Genomic DNA, 16,150 nt, shown 5'->3' with positions numbered 1-16,150 from the left:
AGAGATTTTCTTTTCCTGAAGGAGATGCCATTTCTTGCAAGGCAGCAAATGAAGTGTTAAAAGTTTTAGGTAAGATGGGATAGTTGTCACAAGGGCTTTATCTCAGTAAGTCCAGTTGCATTTATGCTTGTTTCTCTAGCTGTGGTTTTGAGTGTTTGTTTCAAACAGCTAATTCAAAACATAATTATATAGTCATATATTAGGATCATTTTTGTGAATTTTATCCTCAAAACTAAAACGACACTATCGACATATTTCTGCATAGCTCTCGAGTAAATACGTGAAATCAATAAAATCACAATAGAATACATAAAGGCAAAAGTCAACTATATAATGAGGGCAGATTTTAACCAAAAGGTTGAACACTGTTCTTAGGAAAAGGTGTTCTTCATAAATGTCAGGTTGGGGCAGGTTGTCACATGTTTTACACATGCATTATATTACAGTTGATTAATAACAGTAACTGTTGGCCAAAAAACGTCAAAATCGTATCAAGAATTATTTTTGTGTAATAATTGTTTGTGAGTAATGTGCAAATAAGATGGCTAATGAGTAAGAGATGAAAGACAGAAAAGACCAATCACAATTCGGTATGGAAAGGCGGGAGCAAAAAAATACCAATCACAATTCAGTGTGAAAAGGCGGGAACAAGAAAAGACCAATCACAATTCAGAATTGGAAAGCAGGAACAAGAAAAGACCAATCATAATTCAAAAATGAGTTCCTTTTTACCAACTGGAATTTTCTGTGTCTGTGGTGGACAGACACATTAATAACACAGGATATTGGTTTGAATATTGAATATTTATGTTGTGAAATTTCTTAAAGATTATAAAGTTGATCACAACTAAGCCTGAAAATACCTACACGCAAAGTTTGAATGGGGTTTGTGCATTAAGCAGGTAACAGCTGAATTAACTGGAGAAAGTTATGACGAATAAAAATGGGGGATTTCAATAGAGTGTTCACCATACAAAGACTGTAAAATACTCTTTGTCTTTTTCATTTACACCACAGTCAGAGGGTAAATGTGTCTATCAGTTGTGACACCCATTGAGCTTGAAACAGTATCAAGCAGCTTACAGAGGCTTACCATGTCTCTCTCACATCAAGCTCATCTTCCTGATTGCCAACATTAGCTCCTGTTAAAGTGCACAATGCTATAAAAATAACAGCAGATAAAGTGATAACAAATAGAGAGGCAGCCATGACTTCATATAGAAGGCTTTTGTGTGCATTTGTGTTTGGTATCTCAGTATCTCAATCTTTACAGTTATATGCAAATAGGTTAAAGCAGCAATTTACATGTCAGACTCACCAGATAAATCTTTTTCTTATGTCCTCTGACGTAGTTCAGTTGTAGACTGTTAAGTCCGTGATTTTCTTTAACGTGTGGCTTAAGTCTACTTCACCTCAAATTAAACAGATGACAGGATAGAGAGAGAGAGAGAGAGAGAGAGAGAGAGAGAGAGAGAGAGAGAGAGAGAGAGAGAGAGAGAGAGAGAGAGAGAAGAACACCTACTAATGCATGCCGAGCCGAACTAGATAGATACCCCCTAATTATACATGTTGAAAAATGATCCCTCAAATTCTGGACACACCTAAATTCAAGTTCCCTTAACGCACTGCAACATGACGCACTTAAAATCCAAGAGTTGAAGCCCAAAACCAGTCCCCTTTGTCAGCTGGCTCTGAAACTCACAAACCCACTTACAACTAACAAACACAAGTTTCAGACCAGCGCTGCTGAACAAAACCAAATCAGATTAAACCAAATCATAAAAGAAAGCAAAAATACATATTTGGACGATTAGGAAAATGAAAGTAAAAACCAAAGCAAACTGGAATGTTATCGGACCCTAAACAGAAAGTATAATATGGCAGAATATCTCAACACTGTAAAAGTGTGGCGGCTGGGGCATGGTCGAGTGTTTGTCCGGAGAGCGAGAAAGCGGTAAGGGTGCACACACCTGAGCGCTATAATGTCTAACACCTGTTTCTGACTGCAGTAAGCACTGGGGAGAGTGATAAAAAGGGACCACACCAGAGACGAGGGGAGAGAGCTACCAGACATAAAAAGACTATGATGAGCTGTGAATGCTGAAAAGCTACCTTGTTGTGTGATCATTTGAATATTATGCTGAAAAGCCTTTTTTTAGTTTGTTAAATTAAAGTCCTACTTTTGAGTTGAAATTCCAAGTTTCCCGTTACCTCCTTTCCTACCCAATGAACCTCTTCACACTGGTACCAAAACCCGAGAAAATTGGAGGAAATACGCCAGTATGAAGTCCTCGCATTCTTCCAGCTGATGAAGATGGATATGCGAGGCCGCCCGTTTACCTTCACTCAAAAGCTCTGGGATGCCTGCCGGAAATGGCTGCTGGCTGAGGACCACGACGCCAAGGGAGTCATTGATCTTGTGGTACTGGAACAGCTTATCCATCGGCTACCGAAAGGAATGGCAGAGTGGGTTCAGTGCCACCACCCGTCGTCGCTGGAGGAGGCTGTCCAACTGGCGGAGGACCAAATGTCAGCGTATATGGATCATATGGATCTCTCTCTCCCCTCCCCCTGTGCCCCCCCCCCCACTCTGTCCCTTTACTGCAGCCCATCCCAGTTCCCCGAAGGCTTGGAAATGTGCTGCCAAAGCCGGCTCCCCATTCGCGGGGGTTTGTCCCGCCGCCGGTGGCCCCAATGTCTCATCGCTCTCCCCCTCAGGTGGATGTACCCGCCGACACAGGTGTGGGCATAACGCCTGGGCCAGCCTGCTGGAGTTGTGGGGATCCAGGGCATTTCCGGGACTAATGCCCAGTACACATTAAGCCTTGGTGGATACGAGCTGCAACCAGACCACTATACACCAATGTTTGGTTCAAGACAAGGCTTTGGGCACAAGCAAAAGGGTGAGGTGTGTGCATGGGGATATTCACAATTATCCCGTAGTGACACTCATTATTATATTTCGGGGACAAAAGCATAGAGTGGAGGGTGCGGTTAGTTCCCGCCTCACCCATCCAGTAATTTTGGGAACTAATTGGCCGGAATTAAAAAATGTATTAAAGGGAATATGTGTGGATGGGTCCTGTGAGAACGTTGTTAGATGCGAAATGTGCGATGCCTTGGCAGGGGAGGCAGAGCCGGGGCGGTCTTGGTCAGCTTCATGTCAGGATGACGTAAGGGGTGGTGGGGGGAGGCTTCGGCCCCTCCTGTCCTTAGAGGATTTTCCGAAATGGATTTCCCTCTAGAGCAGTCAAGAGACAAAACCCTCAGGCATGCCCTTACTAAGTGAAAGTTATTGATGGTCAATGGCTCCAGCCAAACATCGCACTTTCATATCCTTATTTCACTATAATACAAGAGCGGTTGTATCGAGTGACACTGGACACTCATATAAAAGAGGATACAATCCAATTGTTAATACCACGGAGCCATCTGGAAATGTTATTCCAGACAGCTCATTATAATCCGATAGCGGGTCACTTAGGACAGGAAAAAGACACTGAACCAATTAATGGCCTGTTTATATTGGCCGGGCATTCGCAGGAATGTTCGCAGGTGGTGTGCGGCATGCCGTGAATGTCAGCTAGTGAATCTGCCGGCCACCCCAAGAGCGCCATTGCGCCCCCTTCCTTTAATCGAGGTCCCCTTCGAAAGAATTGGCATGGACCTTGTCAGGCCATTAGAGCGGACAGCACACGGACATCGCTTTGTATTAGTTCTTTGTGTTGTTCCTCACTGATCAAGGCACTACATTTATGTCACGAACACTTCGCGAACTGTACGAATTATTGGGTATTAAATCGATTCGCACCAGTGTTTACCATCCACAAACAGATGGGTTGGTGGAACAATTTGATAAAACCTTAAAAAAATGATTCATAAGTTCATGCACAAGGATGCTAGACATTGGGATAAATGGCTCGAATCCCTGCTATTTGCAGTTCGAGAGGTCTCACAAGCTTCCACAGGGTTTTCCCCATTTGAGTTGCTGTATGGGTGGCGGCCGTGCGGTGTGCTCGATATCACGTGGGAAGCTTGGGAGGAGTGACCTTCAAACAGCAAAAATGAAATGTTGCCTGCCTGAGTTGGGCAGTGGGGATATTTGGCCGAGCATTTGTCTGGAGAGAAAGCGGTAAGGGTGCACACACCTGAGCGCTATAATCTTCCAATTGCAGTAAACACTGTGGAGAGCGATAAAAAGGGACCACGCCAGAGACGAGGGGAGAGAGCTACCAGACATAAAAAGACTGTGCTGAGCTGTGAAGGCTGAAAAGCTACCCTGTTGTGTGATCATTTGGATATTATGCTTTTTTTAAACCCATTTTTTAGTATATTAAATTAAAGTCCTACATTTTAGTTGAAATCCCAAGTTTCACAAAGAGATACAAAACAGAGATGGATCCTCACCAAATACAGGCTCAGTGATTACAGTCTGGCCATAGAAAAAGGCAGACACAGACAAACATGGCTTCCAAAGGAAGAATGAGTCTGTGCTCACTGTGACACAGGTGAGGTCAAGACAGAGACACACTTTCTCCTTTACTGTGAGAAATTTACAGAGGTGAGAGAGAAATACTTTGACAAACTCTCAAACCTCATGCCACAGTTTTCCAATTCAGCAGAAACAGATCAAATGCAGGTGTTACTGGGGAGGACAATCATACATTTAACATACATACAAAATATTTTTTGAGCTGCACACCCTCAGAAACCAATCACTGCCTTAATGTACTTCGGGCACAGTATTTTTTATGTTCATAATGTCTTGTTAAATGCTTATTGTTAAATGCATTGGCAATATTGTATGTAAACACAATCATGCTAATAAAGTACTTTAAAATTGAAAACTGAGAGAGAGAGAGAGAGAGAGAGAGAGAGAGAGAGAGAGAGAGAGAGAGAGAGTTCCGATGGCAGTTGGCAGCAAAAAATATCAGCTCCTGCTGTAACTTCAATTTTTGCTAGAGAATGTATGTTTTTATGACTCAAACACCACTTAAATGATTGGAAACTGAGAACAAAAGAGGCAGAAGATTTTTAAGATAAGACCTCTAAGAAACTTAAAGATCACATAAAAAAAAATAAAAAATAAAAAAATAATAATAATAATCAATACATCAATCTAACTGCTTGCCAGGCTAACACTCAATGGCAGTTAAAACTGTTGATCACAGCTTTGGCCTGTCTAGGGCAGTAGCATCTTTCAAAAATGAAGAGGAGCTGGAGATAATATATCCAGCAGTTAAATCAAACAAAGATAAGAAGAAGATGAAAGAGATGATCCTGAGAGAGAACCCAGAAATGCTTCTGTCTGACTACAGTGGACCAGAACCCAACAGAGTCCGGTGTAACCTGCTCTTCTTCACTGATCTGCCATCAGCCTGGCACAGCACTCTCTGCAATGCCATGAACTGCAGCAGAAAAGGTGGCATCAGTAAAAGTAGACAAATCACTCTGGAAGGTGAAAAAGAGATAAAGCTGACAGTAAACTTGTATCACAATGGTACAGTCATGGTCCAGGGGTCAGAACCCAGCCTTGATGAATTCCAGAAGAATTTCATGAACTATAAAATGGAGGTTTAGAGGTTTAAGGAAGATCCTGAGGAGAAGAGCAGTGTACAGTCCTGCTCCACAATAGTCACAAACAGAGCCCTCAGCTTGAGCACCCCTGTAGCACACAGACACCCTGCATCCCCTGTATCTCCATAGATCAAGGCCTTGAGAGACAACATTGCTGAGCTGGAGCAGGACTACTTCCTGTTTAAAGAGGAAACTACCAACAACCTCTGCCAGCCCCAAAACCAGACCAGCCACCTCCACTTACAACAACTTCAGCAGCTCTGCTCTGCTGTCAGACAGCTGGAAGAGAACAACCAGGAGCTGCGAGAGGAGCTGAGGAGGGTGAGAGAGGAGCTGATCAAGAGAGATCACCACAGCAATATGCGGGAGAATCAACTGGAGGAGATGAGACAACAGCTACACACAAACCCTGAACACATCACAACCACAGAACAACAGCAACAGTGTACCAGCAAAGAAACTCTCAACACCTCTCCTCCTGAACACATCAGAAAAACAACACAACACCAGCATTGAGTCAACACACAGACACACACCATCCCATCCCCTGCAACCCCACAGGTTTCTCAAGCTTCTCAGAACTCCAAGACAACAGACATCAGCACCAGACAGAGATATCCACAGACCACAACAACATCCAACAGAGAACAGAAGAGACAACACAACATCATCATCCTCTGTGACTCCAACGGCAACCACCTGGACTACAGGCGACTGTTCCCCGGGAGAACTATGGGGAAACTCTGGTGTCCCAGCTCTCACTATGCTTTGAAGCTGCTGAGAGAGGATGTTTTGGGAACACCATCATATATCATACTGCACACTGGGACAAACGACAAAAGAGTGGATGTCGCCAAAGCTCTCATCAGTGTGGTGAAAACAGCTAGAAGAATCTACCCCAGTGCCAAAGTCATCATCTCTGCACTGCTGCCTTGCAGAGACGTTCCACAAAACATCGTCAATGCCATTAATGCAGAGATAGCTGATGTGTGTGCAATCATGCCGAATGTACACATAGCAAATCATCAGCGCATCACTCATGAGCATCTATATGACCGTATCCACATTCATCAAGAGGGCATGAGAATATTTGCTACAACAATCAAGGATGTAACACTGAAAAGCTCTGAAAACACACCCCCTGACTATGAGGATAGGGTGAGACAGCATGCCAACAGAGAGACAGCTATGCTGCTGTTGTGACAGGAAGAGGTATTGCTGACACAAGCGACTTAAGCCAAATAAAAAACATGCTGAAACTTATATGTGAAAAATTATTAGTTGATTAGCAAGAGCTTAATTTAAGCATATTCATTATTATTATAATTATTTTAATATTTATTTTATTGTATCCTTTTTTTATACAGTTGATATTCTAAGATACTTCATTTAAATCAGTATATTTCATTACATGATTGGGTCAGGAATCATACATTCTTATTTCTGGTAAAAATCACAATATCATCACTTAAAATCACAAGCTACAACATTCAGGGAATGTTCCTTTATCCTTTAAACTACAGAGAATTACGTATACCCTCAGTGAAACACCTGCATGTTAAAAATGGAAGAGTTTCAGGAGGAATTATTGTTTGTTTTAAAGAATTCCAATCAGCCAGGACATTGGCGGCGTTCCTATCGTTACATTACTGGGTTTAATTTTAATTAATGTGTAATTTATTGAGAGATTAATGATTGGGACTTTTACAAGAGCGGAAGTTCACAGCTGCGCGCGCTGAGCTGCTGTCACAGACTGTCACTCAATCACTTCAGCGACATCAAACTCTTCAAAGTGAAACACTTTCTTCGCTCTGCACAGTGAATAAAAGAATAGTTTCGTCATGCAGTGCCTTCATTTAACACCAAAGACAAGCTGATATTTCAAGGTTAAAATCACAGCTCCAACTAAAGGCAGCATGCTGAGGTAAATTTTGGCTCTAATCCTAACGCGGGTTTTTCTGTGTAATGAGATGGTCATTTTCAGGGTGATAATGTAACTGGGCTCTTATGACATCAGTTTTTAAGTGTACATTTTTAAATCAGTGCAGCAATATATCAGTGCGCTTTGTCCCGTGTCCCGCATCATGAGCAATATTTACTCATTTACTCCACGCCCTCGCGCGATTACTGGAAACTATCGCAGCTACTTCAGGCGGATTAACTGTATAAATCCATGTAAACATCCAAGTTAAGTGTAAATCACTGCCATTCGCGTGATCGAACATCTGGAGCGCGAACAGACAGCATTTCTGCGCGTGCACAGCGAAGTGCGTGGGGCGCGCGCGTGTGAGATGTGCGGGCACGAGGCAATCGTAGAGCGACTGGCTGTGTCCGCAATCGTTCACTCATTCACTATTTCCTATATAGTGAAGGGCAGTTAGGGAACTATATCTCAGCAGTAAGTGAACGAAATGAGTGAATTCAGACGTGAGTGTCGGAGCTCTGGGTCTGTCGCAGAAACAACGTCACATATGAAATTTTAAAATACTTGGGCCTTACTTGTTATTCTTATTAATTAATATATTAATACAATAAATCTTCATTCTGTTTGTCATTTTTAATATATACTGTGAGTTAATATGAAGAGTAAGCACATTTTATAAAATAAAGAGTTCATTTAAAAATGTATCTGTATGATTTGCCTCTCTATATGTTATGATGTTATTTTAATCAAGTAATGATCAAAATGACTTTTGTCAAAAAGTAATTTACTACATTCAGCATGAAATAAAACATTGGAGGAGTGAAGGAAGCAGTAAACTCCCAGCTCGTATGTCTTTCCCGTGGTGGATTGTGGGAAATTAACCACTGTGGAGTGTACATCAAGGCTGTGTCTCTTTTGGAAGGATGCGTGCTAGGTAGGATGCGTCCTTTGAAGGCTGCAGTATTCCGAGTGTCCTCCTTTAAACAAGCATCATTTAAACGAGACGGCCTTCATAGGACGAACGGAAACGGAACGTAACATGGTTGCTATGACAGCACACCACTCTTTAACAAGCGCAAGTGCTTTGAGTGAGAAGGGAACAAAGTCCCTCTGGAAGGGAATGTATGAGGTACAGAGAAAAGAAAATAGATTTTACAGGTGTACTTTTAGTCTAATACTTTATTTTAATTATATATTAATATAATTATACATATTATATACTCTGCACCCATCTACTGAGGTACTTCAACTTGGGAATTAACATTACTTAAGTTCGAACATCATATTTACGGACAAATTGGCATCATTTTTTTTAGACATTTCCGTTGAAGCAAAGAATTGTGGGTTGTGATTTCCCACGAAGGATACACCTCATGCATCCTCCGAATTCCTGTGAAAGGAGGTCGCATTCGAAGGCTGCATTTGGAGTGTCCTGCTCGCTTTTCTGAAAGGAGACAGCCTCGATGACGTATGCGGCCGACAAACGTGACCTCCGGAGGATGCAGCCTTCCAAACAAGACACAGCACAAATGTACACTTGAAATTAGAGTGCATTGTGGGTAAGAATGAGTGAACAAAAGTAGGGAACGAGTGGCTCACTCAGAATTCAGACACTCCTACAAAATAGCGGTCACCCGAAATAGTGCATTATATAGTGGATAGGGGTGGTTTCAGACACAGCGAGTGTTCCACAGGGGTTTGTGCCCTATGCACTAGGCTGCATATATGCATTTAGAGAGCGGCGGTACTGCTGTACAAAACTAATCATCTAAATACTTACGACACTGAAAACTGTAACTACACTGAAATAAGAATCTGCACAGGACTTTAAAAGTTATGAAAGGCATTATTAAAGCATGATCTTGCTTTGGTTTATATTTCAGCATTATATATAATGTCCTTGTGGTACATTTTATCATTTTTACTGTAATAATTACTAGAAATGTTTCCAAACCTCTCTTATTGACAAATTCTTCCAGATCTGACAAGAGCCCAGAAATTACAGTTCTCATTATTTACTCACCCTCTTGCCACCCCAGATGTGTATGTCTTTCTTTCATCTGCTGAACTCAAATGAAGATTTTTAGAAGAATTTCTCAGCTCTGTAGGTCCATACAATGCAAGTGAATGGGTGGCAACATTTTAAAGCTAAACAAACAAACATAAGTAATCCATAAGACTCCAGTGGTTAAATCAGTATCTTCAGAAGCGATGTGATAGGTGTGGATGAGAAACAGTGAAACAGATCACTTTCACATTCTTCTTCTTGTGTTTTTGGTGATTCACATTCTTCTCTGCATATCACCACTTGCTGTCTAGCAAAAAATGACAAATATTGATCTGTTTCTCACCCACACCTATCATATCACTTCTGAATACATGGATTTAACCACTGGAGTCTTATGGATTACTTTTATGCTGCCTTTATGTGCTTTTTGGAGCATAAACATTTTGGCCTACAGAGCTAAAATATTCTTTTAAAAATCTTAATTTGTGTACTTCAGAAGAAAGAAAGTCATACACATCTGGGATGGCATGAGGGTGAGTAAATAATGAGAGAATTTTCATTTTTGGGTGAACTATTTCTTTAAAGTGATAGCTCAGCCATAATTTAATATTCTGTCATCATTTCTCTACCCTCATGTTGTTCCAAACCAGTGTGACGCTTTGTATTATGTGGAACACAAAATATGTTAGACAGAATGTTAGGGACTGACAGTCTCAGTCACCATTCACTTTTAATATATATATATATATATATATATATATATATATATATATATAAAAACACATTCACTGAAAAAAATAGTGACTCAGGCAAACATTCTGTCAAATATCTCCTTATTGTGTTGCATGGAAGAAAGAAAGTCATACGGGTTTGGAACAACATGATGGTGAATGATGACAGAATTTCCATTAATAATAATAATTCTGTAAAACACGTTCAATATGTATTATGTAATGGAATATAGGGGAGTAAACGTCTATTATGTCATTTGTGAAAGTAACGAGTTACTTACTACTTGAGTACTCTTTTAACTGGATGCTTTCTTACTCTTACTCAAGTAATTATTTATGTTATTACTTTTACTTGAGTAATTATTTTTTGTACTTTTACTTGAGTACAGTTTTTGGCTACTCTACCCACCTCTGATCTCAGTGATTTGGAGCGTGGCATGATTGTTGGTGCCAGATAGGCTGGTTTGAGTATTTCTGTAACTGCTGATCTCCTGGGATTTTCACACACAACAGTCTCTAGAATTTACTCTGAATGGTGCCAAAAACAAAAAACATCCAGTGAGCGGCAGTTCTGTGGATGGAAACACCTTGTTGATGAGAGAGGTCAACAGAGAATAGCCAGACTGGTCTGAACCGACAAAGTCTACGGTAACTCAGATAACCGCTCTGTACAATTGTGGTGAGAAGAATATCATGCGGGTTGGTGCTGTTAATGAGGGGCACCTACACAATATTAGGCAGGTGGTTTTAATGTTCTGGCTGATCGGTGTAATACATGTTTTGTTTTTTTTTCCGTTTTGTTTTTTGTTAATTAATGCTTTGGCAACATTGTACATTGTATACGGTTATGCCAATAAAGCTAATTTGGGTGGGTATGGAGACAGGTTTATGAGAGATTTGTATTAATATTTGAATTTGTATGGAACACTTAAATGGACTGAGCACTTCAATTAAAGGGATAGTTCACCCAAAAAAGAAAATTCTCTCATCATTTACTCACCCTCATGCCATCAGATGTGTATGACTTTCTTCTGTTGAACACAAATGTAGATTTCTGGAAGAAATTTTCAGCTCTGTAGGTCCATACAATGCAAGTGAATGGTGACCAAAACTTTTAAGCTTCAAAAATCATATAAAGGCAGCATAAATGTAATCCAGAAAACTCCAGTGGTTTAATCCTTCTGAAGCAATCTAATCGGTTTTGGGTGAGAACATACCAAAATATAAAGATTATTTCACTGTAAATCTTGACATCAGCAATCTCCTTGGCATTCACCAAAATATAATTAATTTTTCACTGTACATCTTGCCATTTTAGTCTTTAGGCATGATCATGACTTCAAGATCAATTACACTTCCAAGCAGCTGACGCATACGCATACGCAGAGAGCTAGATGGCATGGTAAGAAATGCAAATGAGCTTGAAATTATGATCGCGCATAGAGACTGCAATGGCAAGATGTACAGTAAAAAAGGAGTTACATTTTGTTCTGTTCTCACCCAAAACTGAGTGGATCGCTTCAGAAGACATGGATTAAACCACTGAAGTCGTATGGATTATTTTTATGCTGCCTTTATGTGCCTTTTGGAGCTCCAAATTTTGGTCACCATTCACTTGCATTGTATGGACCTATTCCTTTAAGGATAAACAGAAAAGTTCTCTTTACAACAGGCTAAAATTCAATATCAGTGGAGCTGTTTAGGAAGCCAATATTGGCCACGTGGTCGCACAAACACACATCTTCTGAAATCCTCTTCGCCTGCGTGTGCACACACAAAGTAGCTTAGAGTACTTATAGAGCACTTTAAAATAAAAGAGTAATGGTTTAAAGAGTGATCATTGTTGGTATGATTAAGGCAAGACACAACATAAGACTTTAAATCAAGTAGTTTATTATGTTCCATCATCGACAATGACAGCAACTATCATTATACCCTTCTGGTCCCCAACACACTCACACACACTTACATGTCTCCATTCACAATGCCAAGCCAAATCACTTTACTAGAGTAAAATATAATTCAGGCAAACTTATTTTAGGCACCAAAGCAATACTTTTTGCTGACAACCTACTAATTTAGGGGACAATTATAAAGTCCCTGTATTTCAGCTGAACAAACGAAACATTGTTCCACAGACATCTTGATGAATTGGTCTATTCTTAGTGTGAAACGATTATTTTATGGGCATTGTCACAATAAGGAAAATATTGCTTCTGATTTTTATGCTACAGTTCCTACTTTAAAATGTTAAAGGGTTCTTGTTTCATTTAATTCCCAAAAGCATCTTTAAAAAAAACCTGTTTACAAATTTGCATTCCCTTGAAAACACGTATATGCTAATCTCAAGACAATCTGAATCTTTTGCAACCTGCACAAAGCAAATGAAGTGTGCTAAATCTAGTTTAAAAAAACTCCCTCCATTCGTGTTCTAGAGGACAAGCCATGCATCAGTCAGAGGTTGTAGAATTCTAAGCCAACAATGGTAAATTCTAGAGATAATGTTGTTGGCACATTCCACGAATATGGTACACTTTGGTGTCCTATAACTTTAAAGCATTAGAGGCACAACTCCCATGTTTTTTTTTTTGTTTTTTTTTTTGTTGTGAGAACTATTAGATATGTCAGTTAAACTAGTATCCAATAATTAAAATCATGCAAAAGTGTCATAATTTTGACATAAGATATTGAACTGATATTCAATTAATTTTAAAGATATTTTTCACAATTATTACATTTATCACAATTTTCTGAAGGTTTAGCACCTTTCATTGACTTCTTGTTAAAAAAATAAAAATAAAAGAAGCAAAAATACTACATTTTTCAAGAGTTTCAGGTTAATTTTGTACCCTATTTGTGGAAGGTGCCAGTTAATTCTGAAACAAGTTATTCTGGGAGTCTAGACTTCCTCCATCTATATTACTAACAGGTGAATGGATAAAACACAATGCACAGTCGAATACTGATGATAGTTTACATTCTCATTGTGATTTAATTAGACACCACACCACTGTTAGATCAACATTCACGTTGTGACAGAACATTTCGGCAGTATTGCACGAACGCTTTCTTTTTCTTAAAGGTATTTTTTAATAATCAGCTGTACAGTTGCAACATCTATCAACCCTGCTTAAGGATAAGAGAGACCACGACTGCATGCTTTAGGCTTATGTTAGGACTAAGCTTATGTATTTGGCTTTAAATGTGCATTTGTCAAGGTGTGTTTTTGTCTGTATTTAAGTTTGTGTGCTTGAAGAACATCTTTAAAGCATAACACAAGCAGGATGAATTGAGTTGTATACGTTTTGCAGTTATTCAACACATTTACATATGTATCCTGCAATCAACTCACTACTAAGATGTGTCTCACAAGGATCTACTCATATGCACAGTTACCAGGAGATGGATGTATCTTGGCACACTTAGCAGTCTCATCAGCAATTGGCCTATTTACACATGTGACAACTGAGCCAATCAAAGAGGACCACAAAGGCAACATGCTATAGTTTTATGTCTGTGAAGTGCTCTTCAGTGTCAAGCTATTCGTGAGGCAAAAGTGGTGATATGCTTTTGTACAAATAGAGTTAATGACTGACAAATAATACATACTGTATAAAACACATACTGTCAACACAGTGCACTTCACAACAAACAAGAATTTGCATTATAGCGTTTGCGGAGGAAAATATCTCCACACACTTTACTGTTTTCTTTAAGTAAACCAAATCATACATTTTATTGGGACTTGGGCTTGTGATCCTGCAGGAACAAAATTGATGTATTAAACAACTACGTATGGTGAAACTCCAATAGCAGTTGAATTCCAAAGTATTTTGTGCAAGTTTAATAAGGTTGTTCTTTTGGTTTTGTCAGTAAAACAGAACCGTTTTTTTGGACTTGTGGGATACAGCTGTATGTTGGCTATGTATAGGTTAATAACATTCTTTTGTGTTCATCCCTCTTGATGACCTTTTCTGTTGTCCTCAGTCATCTTTGGAAGACTTTCCTATGGTCTTGTCTTTCAGTTGCATGTCTTGTAATGCTTTCCTTTTTATGACCAAAGGAATCAATGTATTTTGTATGTTCTTGCCTCTTTTGTTGCATATGCCCTTATTTTACAAACACTCCCTTGCTATTTCTCTATTGCATAGATTGAGTTTATAACAAAACTCTTTGTTTACTGAAGATCTAGCATATCTGACCTTCTCGTTCTCTCAGTGTCATAAATTCCATCCTCCCTTTTCCAGATATTTGGCCATCTCTTTACTCAGACATAGGGTACAATGGGGCTAAAGGCATCCCTTAAGGAAAAAAAAAATTCTGGTCACAAAATATATATCATGGTAAAAAAAAAAAAAGAGAAAAGAAATAGATAGATAGATAGAACATTGATGGAGCAACATAATTTGTGTGAAAAGAAATAATACTGGATGGTTGTTTCTAGTAAAATTCCATTGTTGTACCACAGTTGGGGTAAAAGGCCCCTAAGGGGTTTAAAGTGATATTGTGTAGACACCGGGTAATTGTTAAAGGGAACAATTTGTCAGCTTATGCAAATAATTTTGAGACAGCAAGATGCAAATTAAGATGATGCTTACTCAAAATAACCACTTCAGAAAAGGGTGCACCATTTGGCATTTTATTGCATCTCAGGTATTCTATAAACAAACTAATCTGAGTCAATGTGAGCCCACTTTGAACATTTTTCATAGCAAATCTATTCCCTCCACTTAAGAAAAACAATGTGTTTAATAAGGGCCTTTAGCCCCTGCAACAAGGGTGCTTTTTACCCCAAATGCTGTCCTTTCACTTATTGGACATTTATTGAAATGTTTTAGATTTAATGACCTTAAACAAAACTGAAAATGATAAGTATTTTGTCTAAAATAAAATGTGTTAATTTCAGGGATTTTCATAAGCTACATAAATTTGCAACATTTTAAAAAATAATAAAATTAAATCAAATTGCCTCAAAATCAACCTTTATACACCACACACAATGATCTCATTGATCAGGAGAATTTTCCAGTGTACTGTCAAACAGGTGTTTGGAAAGTGCTGTGGTAGTTTTTGTTGCCATTTAGTGTTTTGGGAGAAAATAAAATCAATGGAGCCTTTTACCCCATTGAGCCTTTAGCCCCGTTGTACCCTGCCTTTGCAGTTTTTGAAGGGGTAGTCCTTTTATTTTCAGATGTCCTCACCTGAATGGCAACTCTCCTCTCCATGCACAATCAACACAGGGAAAAAGAATGCATCCTGATATGCAGGAGGTCTATCTCCTTCTCTTGCTTCCTCTTCTTCTACTTCCTCTGGTTGCTCTCTTTCCTCCTCTTCCCTCTCACCATCTTCCTCTCCTTCCACCTCATTTCCAACCTCCTCGTCCTCATCACCCTCTCCCTCCAGCACTCTTCTGCTCTCTTCATCCTGTCTAGACCCCAAAGCTAGAAAGCCACCTCCCCCACTTCCCTCTTCTCCTCTTGCTGCTAGTCCTCCACCAACACTGCGGGAGTGGAAGAGTGACGAAGGGCGAGGAGCCTGGAGACGCCCCAATGAGAAGCCACTCCTGCTCAGAACCAGCCTGCCTGGGCCTCCAGGACCACCTCCTGTCCCACTGGCCCTTATCCCAGCCATTGTTCCACTGAGCAGGGCTGCTGTTGGGCCTCTTAGCCTGGAGGGCAGGGAGGCGCTGCTTGTGGTGCGGCGGCAGCGAGGACAGCTCTGGAGCAAGTAAGCTGAGGCAAAGGCCACTGGAAGTGTTGGGCCACCCCCTGTTGAGTTAGTCCCTTGTCTGGCTTGAGAATTGTTGGTCCCCTGGTTGGTGCCTGAACCAGGGTCCATCAACAAGGCCTCAGAGTAGCTGGGCACCATTTGCTGGTTGCAGCGAATGTGCCACTCCAACTCTGTCATGTC

Source organism: Myxocyprinus asiaticus, chromosome 1, assembly GCF_019703515.2.
Source record: "Myxocyprinus asiaticus isolate MX2 ecotype Aquarium Trade chromosome 1, UBuf_Myxa_2, whole genome shotgun sequence".
Lineage (NCBI taxonomy): Eukaryota > Metazoa > Chordata > Actinopteri > Cypriniformes > Catostomidae > Myxocyprinus > Myxocyprinus asiaticus.
Note: the sequence above shows the minus strand (reverse complement) of the source record.